The 17,149-nt window shown below is 39.6% G+C and overlaps 1 protein-coding gene across 1 annotated transcript in view; it reads right to left on the bottom strand.

Annotated features, from left to right (window-relative positions):
- Nucleotides 1–17,149, bottom strand: part of PRTG (protogenin) — a 79,229-nt gene that overhangs the window by 13,425 nt on the left and 48,655 nt on the right. The gene's annotated exons all lie outside the window — the stretch shown is intronic.

Genomic DNA, 17,149 nt, shown 5'->3' with positions numbered 1-17,149 from the left:
ATAAAATCACACCTTCATAGCTATAGAGTTAGATTTAATAGCAGGATTCAGCATATTGAACGTGTTTTCAGTATATAATAAAGACTTGTTAAAACAGCCAGCATGAGGCCACAGAAACTAACATTTATTTTTGGATAAGCAGGCTGTAACGAAGCAGGGCAATCAAAGCAAAGGCAGGAAGACAGGACCCAGCAAAGAAACAGGAAATGTTTTTGTTCCAGGTTCTAAGAGGAGATGTACTGTGAAAGAACACTGACTGTTAACAGTGCCTGTGACTAACAACTTCCACTTCTACGTGTTTTCTTGAAAGCTTGTTCTGGCATTCTTAGGAGGTCACTGTCCCAGCTTGAAGGGTCTCCCTGTTTCCCCTTCTCTGGCCACATCTGTGGATGGCTGTATTGCAGTTTGCTGCTTCCCTCAGCTCTGTTAATGATACACTGGCCTTGATCCAGGTGAAAAATTACTACAGAGAAATGAGCTCAAAAGGCGCCTTGAGCTTTCCGTAAGTGGGGCTGGCACAGGGAACCCATAGGTGGCTAGGTATGCAAAACCCCAGGATGGCTGCACTGCTTCTCTGCAGCCTACTCCCTTGTGCTGATATTTGCAACAAATCCCTTCTAGACAATGATGATTTGCAAGGTGGTAGCATTTGCTATTAGTATGTATGAGCTCTTCTGGGTCTAGCTAAACTTCACCCCAGCACTGATGTAGGCATTAGGACATTCTTCTATTGTCATGAGCCTATTTCCTTCTATTAAGATTTTCAGAAGGTTTAGATGTTACATAACTGTGCTGATCTTGTTTATTTTTTCCTTGCCCTAAAACACCGCAACATTGTCCCTTCTCAAAGTAAGCACTGCTCTTTCTTTCTTTCTCACTTTAGCTGGGATTTGACATAGCCTCTCTCATGAAATAAACAGGAACACAAATCCCTGACATCTCTTCACCACAAATAGGACTTTTGTTCACATCGGATCCTTGGCTCCCTCTGCAGTCTCTGCACCAGCAATACAACCTCAACAGCTCTTGATTTGAGGTTTCCGCAAGCACAGCACAGTAATTCCATAATAATGCATTTTATAAAATCTTTTCATATTCTTTTGAAGTAGACAATCTTTTTGTGCTGTAGTTACCACCATCAGCTTTAAATTAACTATTGCCAGGTAGAGTTTACATTTCTATGTATGTTTAAGATACTGTTTTACCAAAACCTAAATATAGCTGTAAAACAAAAGGGGCTCTTAAATTTAGATTAAAGTATTTCTTCAATGTGTTTAACACTAGTGGCAGAATAGGCAAGAGGAGCCCATTCCCATTTTTCAAATAGACTTTAACATCACAAGTAGATGATATAAATAACAAAACATAAAAGAACTTGTGATTTCTTTTTTAACTAGAGTAATATTCTCATCTGCTTTGAAGTTCTGTTTTTCAGTTTACACTATCACTTTAACAACAGAGGACATCAGTTGTTCCCAACAAACTACAGAGAATAGGAGGAGATGGACACAAACACACAAAATAACCTTAAGTATGTGATAAAAGAGAATATGGAATTTTAATACTGAAAATTCAGAAAACGAGTAAGCAAATTATATGGAAACCATTGCAATCTCTTAAAACCTGGTAAAAACAAAAAGACATGCGAAGGGAAGATGCATTTAAAAACACTAAGCTCAACCAGGAAGATAGCTACACTTCAGAAGTACCAAGTGGTTTGAATACACTAAAATCAAGTTATGGGGACTTGTTAGGACAAATTACAGCACACATCTCAGCAAAGCAGAAATACACACCTTCCCAGGCTTCCTCACCTGTGCTAGAGTACAGCCAGGTAGAGCGTTACTGAAGTACTCAAAGCAAAGATTTTAAAGAGAAGCCATCAAGACATCTTTAAGATCTCATTAGGATTCCTCTTTAGAGGATGTTTCAGTAATCGATTCTCCCATCCGTTCTTAGAAAAAATGGGAATTCGGGTACTATTAACAGACCCTTGAAGAGATTTCACCTACCCAGGTGGCATCCAGCCAGCCAAGCATCACTGTCGACCTTTTCCTTTACAAGTTCCTGCAGAAGAGACCCCCGCTGCATTTCCGCAGGACCCAGGATGACAGACACAACAATTCATCATCCTGCCGAGCACCTTCAAAAACTCTCTGCCCTTTGAAAGTGGTCACCCAGAACTGATCATCTTCACTGTGAAATGAAGAATAGCTGAGGTCTAGTGCCCTGCTGAGCTGAATGAGGAGCCTGTGAGGTCTGTTTATCCTCATTGCTGCCTTTTTTTTTAACTGAATTCCTCATTAACACTTGACTGGGAGGAGGCAGAACGATGGGATGTGCAAGGAAAGTAAAAACGTAACTCCCACCAAAAAAAATCAAATGGCTTGGAGAAAAGCACATTTTTTAAAACTTGTTAAGTGTCTTCTATGCTCTACATGTAGAAAAAGTACAATGTTGAATACCATTCATCTTGCTCCTGTGTAGTGCAAGAAGCTTCAAAGAGAACCACTGCTATATAGAAGAACCTGTTTAAAACTTCAGTCTCTCAACTAGTCTCTACCACATAAAACTCAAGGATCACTTCAGGACATTGAGGTTCAGCTGGTAGCAAGACTAGTTCAATCCAAAACAAATGACAGAATTTTTTAGCTGTCACATATTACTGTTTTAGTGGCTGAAAAACCAGCCGCTGGTATCTGTAATTGCAGCAGCAACTGAGGAGGGCTGCATTATGTACTGGCCCAGAAAAGCCTAAATGTCATAGTAAACTAAAAAGGTCCATATAAAAGAATTTTAAAGACAGTGTACTGAGCAGCAAAAGAATTTGATGTAAAACTTGCTTCTCAGATTACACGTGTAACATTAGCTATGATCAACACAAAGTACCTTCTGAGATGCTGTCCCGTGTTGATCATTGCTCCACCACATGCAAAACAAAGACAACCAATAGCCAAAAGATCTACCTCCAGTTCCAACAGATACTTGTACACTATTTGTTTTTATGAAACAGTGGAAAATATTTTTTGAAGTAGCCTCTGTTTAGAATATTTTTAAGTACCGTTAGTTTCATTTCAAGGCTTTTGATCTAATCTACTCCTCAATGGCAATCACAATACAAACTTGGCATAAACATTTCCATCTAGCAGTTCATCAGCTGGATCAAACACTCAAAGTCAGACATACTCTGAGAAAACAAACTTCAGAAGCTTTCTTATCTTTAACCAGCATAGGTATCCTGAATAGTTTACACATAAATCACTGATAAAAGATTGAGCCACCTGGGGGGGCTGACAGTCTCAAATTTAGTGCACGCCATCCATGCACATTATACAGCAACAGGAGGCTCAAGAGGCTCAGAAAACAGGGAAGCGGGTATTGAGGCCATCAGTCATGGTCATAACATACCCAGGAGTAACACTTCTTCCCACAGAAGATCACTGCTATTCAGAAACAAAGTAGGTGCAGTCCTTTACTCAGCCCATTCAACACATACATTTGGTTTAAGTAAAAAAAAACACCTCACAGCAACATTTTACCCCTGTATTTCCAAACTTCCCTGAACAGCTGGTTACACTGAGTCATTTCAACTAATTCTCTTGCAGTTGCCAGCAGCTGGGTAGTGATTGAAGGCTGGTTTCCAGGCCTAAGGTGAACAGGAAGAATTCTGTTGCTTGTTTACCAACTGGCTGAATTTTTTAAACTTCATTTCTGTTGAATATGGTTTGTTTTATTTGTTTCTTTTTTCATGCTGCTGGCATTAGGCTGTTATAAAATTGTCACAGCACCTACAGCTTTTTAAAAGGCATTTTTATTGTTATTACTTAAATCAGCTCACGGAAAGGATGCAAAAACTACACTGTACAAATCAAGAGGCCGGCACTGATGGTGATATAAACATGCTAGAGCTAATTCATCAATTTTATTACAAGAATGCCTCCAGAGTACATAGAGGCTGTCTCAAAAGACATTGTAGGCTGGGTGTGATAAACTGGGATATATTCACACAGGACAACAGAGCTCCCTCACATACCCTTTTCATATAACCAAAAGATGTTAGGATTAAGCATACATAAATAACAGTTCAACCAGAGGCACAAATTTCACCTCTGTTAATAACACTTCCATAAAATAAAAGCAGGAAAAAACTAAGTACCTTTAGATTAATTTCAAATTATCAAAATAGATACTGTCCCAAAAATACCCAGTTTACAATTTATGTAGGATCAGCCTCATTTTCCTACAGTTTTTGTACATCATTGTTCCCTGGTGATACTCCTCTGGAATCCTGGATCCTGTCATTCACTCTCCCATAAAAATCTGCAGTGAGCCCTACAGATTCAACCCTGGTGGGTCTTTCAGAAGCAGGACACCTGGGGGAGCCTTCTTTTTGTTTTGCAAGGCTATGAATAGGTTCTGCACCTTACAGTGGAACTATGGCAAAGGTAAACTCTGCATGTATGAGCAAAACCATTAAGTTGAACTATCATTTAAAATATGGATTGTAACTTGGAAAAACCATTAAGCATTACATGAGCTGAAGCTCAGCAAGAATTCAGATGACAATGATTTACTTGTGTATTGTACTGTCGTACTGCATCCCTGAGATGCAATCTTAGAGACGATGTTCAGTTTCTCAGACAGCAGGCAGGAAGCTTGTGGCCATTACTAATGTTAATGCTAAAAAACAGCTTCTTCAAGAAAGAAATTACAGTGCACCCAGATGTTCCAACCCTGTTTTGTGACAAGTCATTTCATTTCCCAGCATGGAGGAAGAACCACAGCTGCTTATCTGGACACAAGAAACTGAGAGAAACTGCAAAAATATGAAGAATTGAGACTTGATTTATTAGCAGTTGTGTTGCTCTACAGTTTGCCGAAGCATTCACGTTTTATTGCACCAGCTCAAACTCATTCACTGTTTTTTACTACTGCATCAGCCTTGCTTCCATGTAAATCTTCCATTTCTCTTTCAGTAGGGGAGAAGTTGCTGCTACAAAGCAGCTGTCAGTCAGAAATACTAATATTTAGATTTCTTGTTTTCTTTTCCAAAACTTAGGACTTTAATATGTTTATGTTATGCATATTTACTAGTTAAATGTGGATTAAATATACAGAGCCCAGTTTTCAAAGCTTAGGGAAATACAAATGATCTGGTAAATACATACACAATGGTAGGCAAAAGCAACTACAGAGTTGGTATCTTCTTATGCCAGAACTAGTTTTAGTGTATTTTGGTGTATTCCATGGAATTCTATTGAGTTACTGTCTCAAACTCAGTTCTTCTAAAACATTGAGACAAATACACAACACCGTCTAAAACAATCTGGCATCATTCCACAATAGAATAAATGGTGCTTCTGTTGACCCTTACTGGCCTTTGAAATATGTCCACTGAAAAGCAGGTTTTGCTGGGATGACTGCTGTAGCAGCTACCGTTATTTGGAGGAAGGGGAGGTGGGAGGGAAAGTCCTCTGTTTTGAAGACATTTCCCTAGCGATAAAGGTGACATAGGGAGAGGAAGGCACATCTCTCCAATGAACGTGGGTTAGTTCCATCTGGTAGAGTTATATCTCATTACTGCCAGATGGTGTCCTCATGCACCTCCAATGAACACAGCTGGAAAAACTAGAGGCACAAAGATTAAATGCCTGTATTAGCAGTTAAAACAACTAAAACAAAAAATGTGCTTCTAATCACTTTGCAGCTGGTGAAGTACTTTTTAATGCAACTCCTCATTCTAAAATTACCCAAATACCACAGACTGAACTTTTAGGAAAAGTTACTAAGAACAATCAAGTCCCTGTCATATTCACAATGGAACAGATTTCCATTCTCAATACATTCTACTACACAATTAAAACCCTCTAAGCTTAAAGCAGCATGATGCTAACAACCCAGCCAATGAAAAATCCTAATCCTTACATAATTCCACCCTCCCTTCTCAAAAAAAACCACAGAAATGCAAATGTCCTGGTTACATTTTAACACTATCTTCAAATGAGTTTTCTGCAAAAGATCAAACTGTGTTTATCCCATTCCAATTCTGATAATTTGTCTTCATATGATTCTTCTATTCCAAGTAAATTTATAGCATTAAATGTAAGTATAAAACCCGTACCAGCAGGTTCCATGACCACACTGTACACATAAGACATGCTCTGGGTAACTCTTCATTCAGCTGAAGCTTATACTGAATACAAACTGAAGAGTCCTGAATCAAGAATGTTGCAGAGCCATGTTCACTGGTATCAACACAGCCAAAATTTTGGCTTTCTGGCAAATGCTTCATAGAAAGCATCTGTTGACAGGCTACCTAGCCAAGGTTACACGAGAGTGTAATATTGCAACCCCTGAAAGCCCTGTCATTGTTTCCTTCAGCTGCTGAATGTTTGTGAAGCTCTGAAGGCCTTGAAAGGAGCCAGAGCAGAGCCAACAGGTCAGGGCTAGATAAAATTAAGAAAGAATCCGAGGTCAGACCTTGAAAGCACTTTTTTTTCTTCCCACCCCTCCAGAGCAGCAAGTCCACCTCCAGCAGCCTTTCATTCAGTCCTGATAAGAAGAGACAGCACTCCACAATCTGGATTTCAGGCTTTTTAAGTCCTCTTTGGGGAGAGGAAAAGATAAAGAAGCCCAAAGAAAATGGACATTTTACTATCATTTACTGTTGACTCATTAAGTCTGGATACTGAACCTTTATCATACCTGTTTTGAACAAACCCATTCTCAGCACTTTAAGAGGAAAATATCAATAGACATAAAAGTATTGGGAGCTTTGTTCTTGTTTCTAGAAGAATTAGGATTGCACAGAATTTCTAGGGAAAAAAACAAGTAAGTTCAGTGCTTTGAAGTTCTGAGTGAAGTTCAGCAACTAGAAACCTCGAATTAACATCTTAGGCTATATCCAGAATGGAGATTCTAACTGTTGGGGAAGAGGGTAAGAAAAATACTTCAGTTATATACATTTTTTTACATAATACTTTTTTCCTTTCGATTAAAGGTGTCAAACCCACATTACACTCAGAAGGCGGAAAAAATGGTTGTTCTAAGGCCAAAACTTCTGTGGCCAAATGTCCATTTTTAACCGAATCTTTTGTGCTGCTGGATTTTGTGTGTAACCTACAGGTCCATTGTTGGGTCGTGGTCCAGCTGCAGAGCCCATTGGTCTGGTTTGCCAGGGTGACTGTGCTGCCCCCAAGCCCACCCCTCCAACACAATAAACTCCAGATAATTATTCAAAGAAGAGGCCAGCAGCATGGGCTGCTCTGACATCGGGTCATGGCCTTTGACATCGAATCTGGGGCTAGCCAAAGTCTGCTTCAAGCAACAGAGGTCCAGGGGAATTATTAAGGGGGAAGGGTGGGAAAGGAAGAGCACCAAGAAATACTATCCTTAAAAATGTACTTTTGAAGCAAAGTAATGTAAATACATCAGAAACTTATTAGGAAAATAAGCAAATACATTTCAAATGTGCTGACAAAAGAGACAGAGAGAAGTGCATCAAGACAAACAGTAACACAAAGCCGGGAAGTAGAAAGATTATGCAGATTCAGGTCTGTTCCTTCCAAAAGCAGGTATCCCCTCTCAGATTTTCAGTACTGGATTTTATTTCTCTTTGCTGAAAAGTGCCCTTTTACCTTGCTCAAGGACATATGATCAAGCAAATGAACAGTTTAGCAATCCTGGTCTGGTTTTTTTTAATCTTGTCAAGGCTTTGGGTATGTTATTTCTAAGCATTATTACTGGCTTCAGATAATATTTAATTATTTCTATTTTTAAAGGAATTTCAACTGATCACACATTTTAAATAACAACTTGTTAATATCAGGGTAAAATAGTTTGAGAGGTTACAAATCACCAACGTTTTACATCTCATGGTTTCTTTTTCCATTTAAAGGTAACTTTAAACAGTTAGATGGAACAAAGGCTGTCTGTGATACTCATGATTTCTTTTGCAAACCAAGTAACTGAACGGGGAACTAACCAATTTGTTCTTTGTACAGCATTGTAAAAGTTTATTTTGGTAGAAACTAGAACATACAACATGTGTGAACTGATCCAGCTAAACGGTCTGGCTTTCCGCGCCTTTGGATGGCTTATTTGTCTAAATCTGAAAAGGGTCTGTATCCCTTTTGTAGCTTTGCGCTATCCCCTTAGAGGGCCCCAGGACAAACAACACCTCACACCCCCTTGCAGTAAAAACATCACCTCTCCTCCTGCCCACCATCAGCAGTTGCAGCTTTATACAAAAAGAAGTGTGGGGGGGAGGGCTAGCGGGGCAAGATGAATTCCCAGCATACAGCGTTTTGGCCTTTTGGAGGCTACAGGAACAAGAGAACCCTAAATATCCCTTATCTTTTTCAAAGAAGTGAAGCAAACCTCAGGGATTTTACACTGCTCGATTTCCTTATGGGAGCAGAACATTACCCCTATGCCTGTAGCGTTTTCAATCAGTCCCCATGTTTCTCTGGTGTTTTAGAGAACTGTTAAATCGCACAAGCAAGAAGCTCTCTTCCAATATTATTCTAACAACACACTTTCAAACTAGCAGACACCCTTATGTTAAGTAGCCTGGCTCACCGTTTTCAAAGTGAGCCCTCAAAAGCTAACTTGAAAGCAATACCAGAGGCCTGGACAAACACCTAATTTTGATCTTTTGTGCTCGTCTTTTCTTCTGAGAGACCTTTTCTTTTGTTGCTGCCCAGTGGAAAGCACATAGCTCATTGGTCCTGCTTTGAAAGATGAGAGCACTGCCCCTCAGTCTACCCCTCAGAGCACAATCACTTTAATGGAATTATGTAGAGAGGCCATCTCTGGAAGAAGAAAGGGAGGGCGGGGGCGAGGGAAGTGTCCAAAGGAGCCAGCAGAGCCTTAATTACCCCAGTTACTAACACAGATATGTCCACTGAGAATGCACGCAGTGGTCCAAATAGGATGTGCCATCCCATACAACACGTTCCCTTACACACACCAAGTGACCCATGCAGGAGTGAAAACAGTGAATCAAACATTACAGTAGAGTGCCAGGGGGCAAGGAAAAAAAATCCCCAAAAGAAAGTCCCACAAAACACACCTACAAGCATGCCCCAAAACGGGAATGTGGTATAAAAGGTTCTTTTCCATAAGATGGAAGAGACTGAAAAGATGATCTCCCCAGGGAAGACCAACATTTCTGGGTTGCAGATGGGAAGGAAGTTTAAACAATTTGCCTGACCTTCATGCTAAGAAGAATGCTTCCAGAAAATGCAACAAGCACTCCACCAAGTTTGGTTTAACATCTGTTTAGGTACCAAGCTCTATCACATGTACGCACTGACTGCCTGACATCCAGCATCACCTTACAAACAACACATTTTTACACAATGACAAAGGCAATCTGTTCACAGGGACCAAACTTTTCCCTGAAGCTATGAAATAAATTTTCTTTCAGAACCAACATTTTCTGCTGGTCTGTCATGGATACCCTGTGCCATTTTGACCCTTTTGTGCAGCAAAATGAAAACACTATCTATCATTACTTGTACCACAGTGACTTTCTAGGAGGTGCACAGTTTCATTGAAAAAACATCTGTGGACTGGTGACTCTTCTCAGATCTCAAGCTTCAGGCACTGTACGGTTGCAAGCATGACTGCAAGATGCAAAAGTTTCAGGTAGGGCAACTAACAAGCAATCCGGCTCTGTCCTCCTTGAAAGGGCAACAAGGAACTGAACTAACACACATGCACATTGCTAAACGTACAGGAAAACAAATACAATATATTCAAGTAGAAACCACCACTATATTTTTCTTAAGGCAAATATTGGCTCCCTGGCCTATATCCAGCTGCATCTATAATTAGGGCTCAAACTTCAGTGGAACATTCTGTTATTGCAGGTGTCAAGGGCCATGCGTGCTCCCTTTTATTTGGCAGACACCAGGTTGTGGTGGTGCACCTACCAGGCATATAGACACCTAATCCACACTGTGTCCATGCGTTTGCAGTATGCAGTTGTGGGAGTACTGAACTATTACTGTACAAATACTTTGCAGATGTAAGTAAAGGAACTGCTTAATGAAGTTCAAAATTTGGCACTTATTTGTTGAATACAGGGTGGAGGGGCAAGTTAACCTAGTAGATTGACAAGTTTTATAGGGAATTTGCTAAACCAACACATTTGTCAGAGACTGACAGTCTGATACATATTTACAGCTCCTAATATGACAACTCGAATACTTCAAACACTTCATACTTTGTTAATGCATCTGGATTTAACTTTATACATCTGGAAGGTAAATCGAGATGCATTAAGAAAGCTTAAAATAAAAGGTTGGCATCAAGCTCCCTCTGTACACTACTTCTAATGCAAGTATTCACTGAAAACTCAGCATATATTGCTAAACATTCTCCAGTTACACAGGTTAGTAAACCAGGAAGCAGGGAAGACAGCTAATAGCAGTCTCAACTCAAGAGCTCAACTCAAATGCCTCAACTCAGCAGGCAATTTCACCTGAAGTGTGGTGGCATGAGGACACAGGTCTCTGTTTTCCTCAGCCCTGAAATACATTGCAGTATCTCTCTCTCCATACATGAACATGTCTGTGACTTTTTCCTCACTACCTTCTTAAGATGCCTTATTTTCTACAGCCTCTCTGGTTGCATATCTTTGACACTTAGCAAGTGTATTCATTTTAATTACATTTAGATTATGCTGAAGTACCTCCCTAATGGTTTGGCACAGCAGTGTTATTTTTAGCCTTTACATTTTCATACAGCACATCCTGGACTTCTAAAACATGTCCTGAAGAAAATTTCCATTTGTAATGATAATAAAAGCATCCAGGACGCTACAACATCCTTAGCTCTAATATGCACTTCTGTTATATTCAGTGGCACATTAGCATGAGCTATTTGTAATGAGTTTTGTGGTAGGAATTTGCACAGAAAAGTTGATTAAAAGAACATAAGTGACAGCTTGTCACCAGGTAATGAAGCCCAATATACTACTCTCTCTTATATTCCCTCTTGAATGCTCTCAGTGAGATTAGATTTGGTACAAATACCCACCAAGAAGGCCAGGAGAATTTGCTGCTCTGTAAAAGTTACATCAACTTTTCACCTCCACACTGATTCCACCTCAAACCATATTTCAACGGCATCTTGTGTTCATCTCTTTCCAGGCCAGGACTGCTCTTCTAAAGTAATCCACCAGAAGGAATAGTCAGTCTATATTAGTGGCAGCAGATGTGCAGTTAATGCTGTTGCTTTTAGTTAAATAGATGTTAATGGTTTATTTGAAGACTAATGAAGACCAAACCGCTGGAACAGTATCCTTGAAAGCACCGTAGACAGATCTCACAGGTGGTGTAAAAGGGGTCAACATGTGCAATCTGAATTTGGACCTAATCTCAGGAGCAAAAAAAATCCTTTAATCAGAGTAATTCTCTGAACTGTGCTCTGAGTACTAATAACCTTCCACAAAAATGCTCTTAAAGGTCCATACGAAGAAGCATCTGAAAAAGAGTAGCCTAAAAGATACCAGGCTTCCTGAAATGTCTGAAAATCTTTTGCTCTTCTGGTTGACAACACAGTACCTACTATTTCTTTTATACTTTGTACTGTTTTGTAAAGACAAAAGAGTATTTTTCCCCCACTTGGAATAGGATTACAACGTTTTGAAAGTAAATACCACTTGCTACAGGTAAATACTGCTGCAGTTTAAAGGATGCTCAACATGGAAAAGGACAATACAACTTTGCAGAGTCTGGAATAGAATTTCACAGATCTTTTCACACATCTTTTTCCAAGAATGCTTTTTATGTGTGTAAAGTATTTTCCATAATTATACACATGGAAATTTGCTCTGGCTTAAATTTTTCCTTCAAAATCTTCTCTTTTTCGTATAAAAAAATCACTTCTCACGGGAAGCAATGCTGCTGTTCCCAGGATGTTTGACCACAGACCAGTTGTAATTTAAATCTTTCGGCATACCTGCTGTATTTTTTAACTAGTCTGGTGAAGAACATGCATTAAATCAAACACTGTATTAACAAACCAGAAGGTACAGAGTAAGGACCAGAAGACTACTCAAAATCAAGGTTATTTTTGTTATCTTTCCTAATGCAGTCAAGATTTAAATCCAAACTGTACTACTATCTGGATTGAAAAAGGGAGAACAAAATTATCTTGAGGTAATTCCTCTGCATATGAAGTTTATACAACACTTAGAAAATGGAAAGCAGTCTGACTGATTACTTCAGTAAAATAAACACACAGCTACTTAACTCTTAGCTAGCTATCTTCCTTTGTACAATTAAAAGGGTTTTCCCATCATTAACTCAGTTTTACAAATGCCAAGTTGAGCCCGCAGTTTGATGAGTACTCTAAACCAGCATTAGCCAACACTGCTGCTGAAAGAAACCAGCCTGCTTCCCCTCACCCTCCAGCCACTCACTCCTGCCACTACCTTCGTTTGCCAAGTTATTTTTCATTCAGGCTAACTTCCCAGCCTGTCCCCATGCAAGTGCACAAGTGTTAATGCAAGCACAGAGAGAAGCAGCACAGATTAGCACAGAGAGGTACACAAGGAATGCGGTGCAGTTTCTTCCAAAAGTGCCAGCTTTTGCTACTTCACTGTGTTCCAAGTTGTACTTTGATGAACTCTGAGAACTAAGTGACATGCCAAGAGCCAGTGACTGGCAGAACCACCAGCTGGTTAGGACACAACACAACCACCATTAGTCTTTCATCTTATGCAGCCTGGTGAAATTGTGACCCTCAAATCTATTCACAAAAACCTCCAATGATAGAATAGCCCTGTTAGGAATTTATTAATAAAAGTAGATTCCCTCAAGGGGGAGCTGTTATCTAATAGTCTGAATGCAAAGCTGGAAGTCTGGAAAGCTACAGCTCAGTTCAGTCACTGATTTCAGGGATACCGTACCACTCAGTTTAAATCATCAGTACCCAAGGGACTCCATTGAAAATGGCCCTTGTCCTCCTTGTGTTTCAGGTTCCCAGTTTGTAAGGTGGGACACTGAACACTCATCCACCTGTGAAACTCATTGGAACGGCTACAAAGTGCTGGAAGAACACAGCATGAGTTATTTGCAGAAACAACACAGAAAAGTGGAAATATAAATAACTGCCTAAAGTGGGGTTCTGTCACACTGCTCCCCAGGCAGTGTGCTACAGCTGCCTTGCACAGGGCACAAGACAACACAGGCTCTGCACTCCCACAGGGAGCTTCCCTCCTGGCTTCAACAAGGGGGAAGATGACCCTTCAGAAGTGGATTTTCCACCAGGGAGGCTCAAGCAAAAGAGGGAGGTGTAGGCACTGCTGGGCCAGCTGGAGTACCCTGGAATCATGCCTGTGCTCCGAGTCATGCCAAGAAATCCACTTTTCTGTCCTACAACTTGACTGTGCTTTGGTGCTTCTCTTCAGGTATTTTATTGGGTTGATTGGAAGCATGATCTGGCTGTCATTTCTGAAGGACAGGGATGATTATCACTGCAGGTATGACAGGACTCTTCCAATCACAGCCCATGCATACGTGTCTTCTCTGCTTGGATAATATACAAAGACATAATGGATCTAAGCCACCCCTGAGCAAAGTTTTCCAGCAAAAATAACTGGTAAGAAGTGCTACAGCTAGGTGTTTTCTGGTTGTCACTGAGGCATTAAGAACTGATGGCAAACTAAGAGAAATTAGATAAAGGCAAGTGAGAAACAGGAATAAGGCAGTCAAAAGACATGAGTAGTGAAAAAAGGCTAGGTTAGGCCAACATTAGCAGTTATCATGAAAATAAAGATTAATGCAAAGGACTAATATAGAAAGAGGTATACTCCTGATGGAAAAGTGCTGGACTAGACTAAGACAAAGAGGATCAGGAAGCCAGAAGACATCCCGTTTTTCTCTCAATAGTTTCTAGATACACAGGCAAATACAGACACACATATACAGCTAGGCAACAGGCTGTGACCATGTCCTTTCCTGCATCTTAAATATGTAAAAGAGAAAGTGAGGAATTGATGGGTAAATGGACACAAGGCGCAGTAGTGAACACCTACCCATCTGCTTCTCTTCCCCTGTGTACATCATCCTAGCCCATAGTTTCTAAACATATCCAGTTCAGTGGCCTCCAGTAAAAGCCCTGGGATCATCTGATACACACACCCCATTTTCAAGATGTATTTGCATACAATATTTCATGTCCCCTCCTTTGTCTGAATATACAAATGTGTCAGTTGCACAAAGAGCCACAGCATGCACAACTGGATGCACACAAGAGACACAAAACTCAAACCTTTAACTGATCTACCAGACAGGATCAAGAATGTACTTCCCCGTCCCAGCTTCTTCAAACATTTGCAGTAACAAGTACTTTTGTTTCGTAATGATAATCAGCTTGAGCTGGGGTACAATATTCAGCCATGATACTAGTAAAAACATTGAAAGTGAGTGTAAGTGCTGAAACACACTTTTTGTGCAAAACCTATTTCTCCTAAACCTTTTTTTCCAGATGAAAAATAAAAAAAAAAAACAACAAAGGTTTGCAAAAGAAGTTGCACTGCAAGAGTTGCTTCTTCCAATCCAAGATTGTTTCACACACACACACTTCCCATAGACCCTCCTTTCGTTTGCCACAAAAGTGTGACTCCAGGCAGCCTGAAGAAAACAAATATTGGCTGTTCCACAATTGCATCTTTTCCCAAAATAGAAAAATCCTTCTGTTAGCAACAATGCCTTCATGGCAAATATATAACCAAGGTGTTACTCAAGGCAGGCAAGCTACCAGAAAACATATTAGCTTAGCTTTGAAAGTGCCTTTACTTATCACTAACACAGAATTTGCAGAGAGCCCCTACTATTACCTTTCCCGTACAACTATCACAAGTGGTAACATGACCCAAAAGAAGTTAATGAAAAAAGCTCAGGAGAAATGAAGTTTTTGACCACAACATCTGGACTGTTGTTTAACAAAGGAAGAAAATAAAATAATAGGAAGGGAAAAAAAGAAGAAAGAAAAACAACACAGGGAAAAATGAAGAAATGTAACTAGCCCTGTACAGCAAATGTTTTCTTCTGTCCACTCTGAAGTCTCTTTCATGTGCTAATGGTAGCATTTTTTTAAACTCTTCCCCTTTGACTTACTCAGACCTTTAAGGACCTCACACATCTAATGGTTCCTCACATTCACCAAGAACAATCAAGAGAGGTCTGGGGGGTTGACATGCAGTATGATTAATGGACAATGTTGATTTAATTTCCTATAACAGGAGTTCTCTCTAAGCTTTCTCCAAGGAGCAGTTTCTTTGCAATCCAGGACTTAAGTATTTTACTAATGAAGTCTAATAAATAGCAAATTAAATAATGCTGTTTCCCAGAGACAAATCCTCTCATTTCAGAAAATAAAAAGGAAACAAAACAAAACAACCCCAACCACCATATTTAAAGTTCTGGTTAAATCTAAAAAAGGCTGCATAGCAATAGCAGGAATGTAGATAGCTGTTGAGGGTTTTGGTTTGGAGTGGGGTTTGGTTTTTTTTGGTGGGTTTTCTTTTGGGAGAAGGTGTTTGGGGTTTTTTTTGTTCAGCTTATTTTGTTTTATTTAAGAAAACTGAGTAATGATCTGGTCATTCCTGACACTGCTAACTGCTCACTCTTTTTTCTTCTTAAACAGGGGTGCGCACTTAATTTCCACTTCCAATAAATTAGTCTTTATTTATTGGTCACTTTTATATTACAGCTACTAAAATGCATGCTATTACATATTCATTGTAATACTTAGGTGCATTTCAAAAGCAACTTCAAGGGGCTTTATTTAAAATAATTTACAACTTTCTCAATGTAAGGAATGATCAATACATCCTTTTCATGAAGCGAATTTTAACCTTCAGCTCCACAAACGAACAATGGAACACTATTTGCATACATCCTAACTGTTACTCAATCAACATGACACAATTTCCCAACTGAATTCCCACACAGCTTTAGCTTTAAACGGTGGAATTCCTACCCCAAGAATACAGAGCAGCAGAGAGCATTTCCTGCAAGATTCTTATCACTTTCCCACCACTGAAAATTTTACCTTTAAATACTTTCAAGACAACACATTTTGCTTGACTGCCAGAGTGCAAAAAATCTCCCTGCTATTTCCAAGGCTTTGCAGCACACTTGATTCCAGTTCTTCAAGTTATGACACAATTAGTCTGGTGTCCTGAGAGAAACAACTGCATCCAACTCAGTTATGGGGACCGCTGATAAAGAGACAGAAAGTCTCTCAAAACCATGCAACAACCCTCTGTGCTACTGGAGTGGGCCCATGGAACACAATCTTTCCCATCACTTTAGTAAAGCCTGTATCTTTGCATTTTATCTTTAATATTGCTAAAAGGCATTGTCCTATGAAATAATGAAACTTCCCTCATCCTGACAGCTCCCGCTATCTCTTTAGAGCGTCAGGCTTAACTGGTCTTAGCACTCTATTTTGTCTGTTGAAGTACAGTATATTCAATCTTTATTCTGCACTTGGGTATCTTCTCTCTCACCCCTTTAAAGACCCACCAGCTTGGGAAGTTAAAATGAATTACTGCAAAAGTCAAGGCACATTTAAATGAGGATCTCAGGACTATTTTCCCAGATAAATGGGCTCAAACTGAAACAGTTCAGAGAGCTTGCTCCAGAAGGTTACATAAAAATATATTAGGCAATTCTTCCAACACACAATCTACCTGTTTCTGAAAGATCTCAACTAAGAGAGCAAGAATACTTCTTTCTGGCCCAAGATTAAGTGCTTAGCAGGTAAGCAAATGAATAATTTTCTATGAATTTTAGAGCCATTTCATGACTCTGCAGTTAATTCAAAGAAAGCCTAGAGATTCCTCTGTCTGTCATATGTAACATTTTAATCAACACCAAAACCAGTTATGCTGCTAATGCAGATGTTAAGATTCCAGTATTCTAGTGCCTACAGAATTTGATTACTGGCTAAATCAGTAACCTACTGAGAGGCTTGATGGTGAAATTTAAAACTGACAAAACCATTTAATGTTAACTAAAGTTTTTCATTACAAATGAACGGTACAAAAATAACATTTACTTTCAAAAACTAAAACATGGGCAGAAGTAACAGTGCTGTGATTTAAAACAACTATTTGATAAGTCCA

This window comes from Pezoporus occidentalis, unplaced genomic scaffold (genome assembly GCF_034315485.1).
Source record: "Pezoporus occidentalis ecotype Australia unplaced genomic scaffold, CSIRO_AGI_Poc_V1 ctg11, whole genome shotgun sequence".
In the NCBI taxonomy this organism is placed as follows: Eukaryota; Metazoa; Chordata; class Aves; order Psittaciformes; family Psittacidae; genus Pezoporus; species Pezoporus occidentalis.
This window is presented reverse-complemented; position numbering and strand designations above follow the sequence as displayed.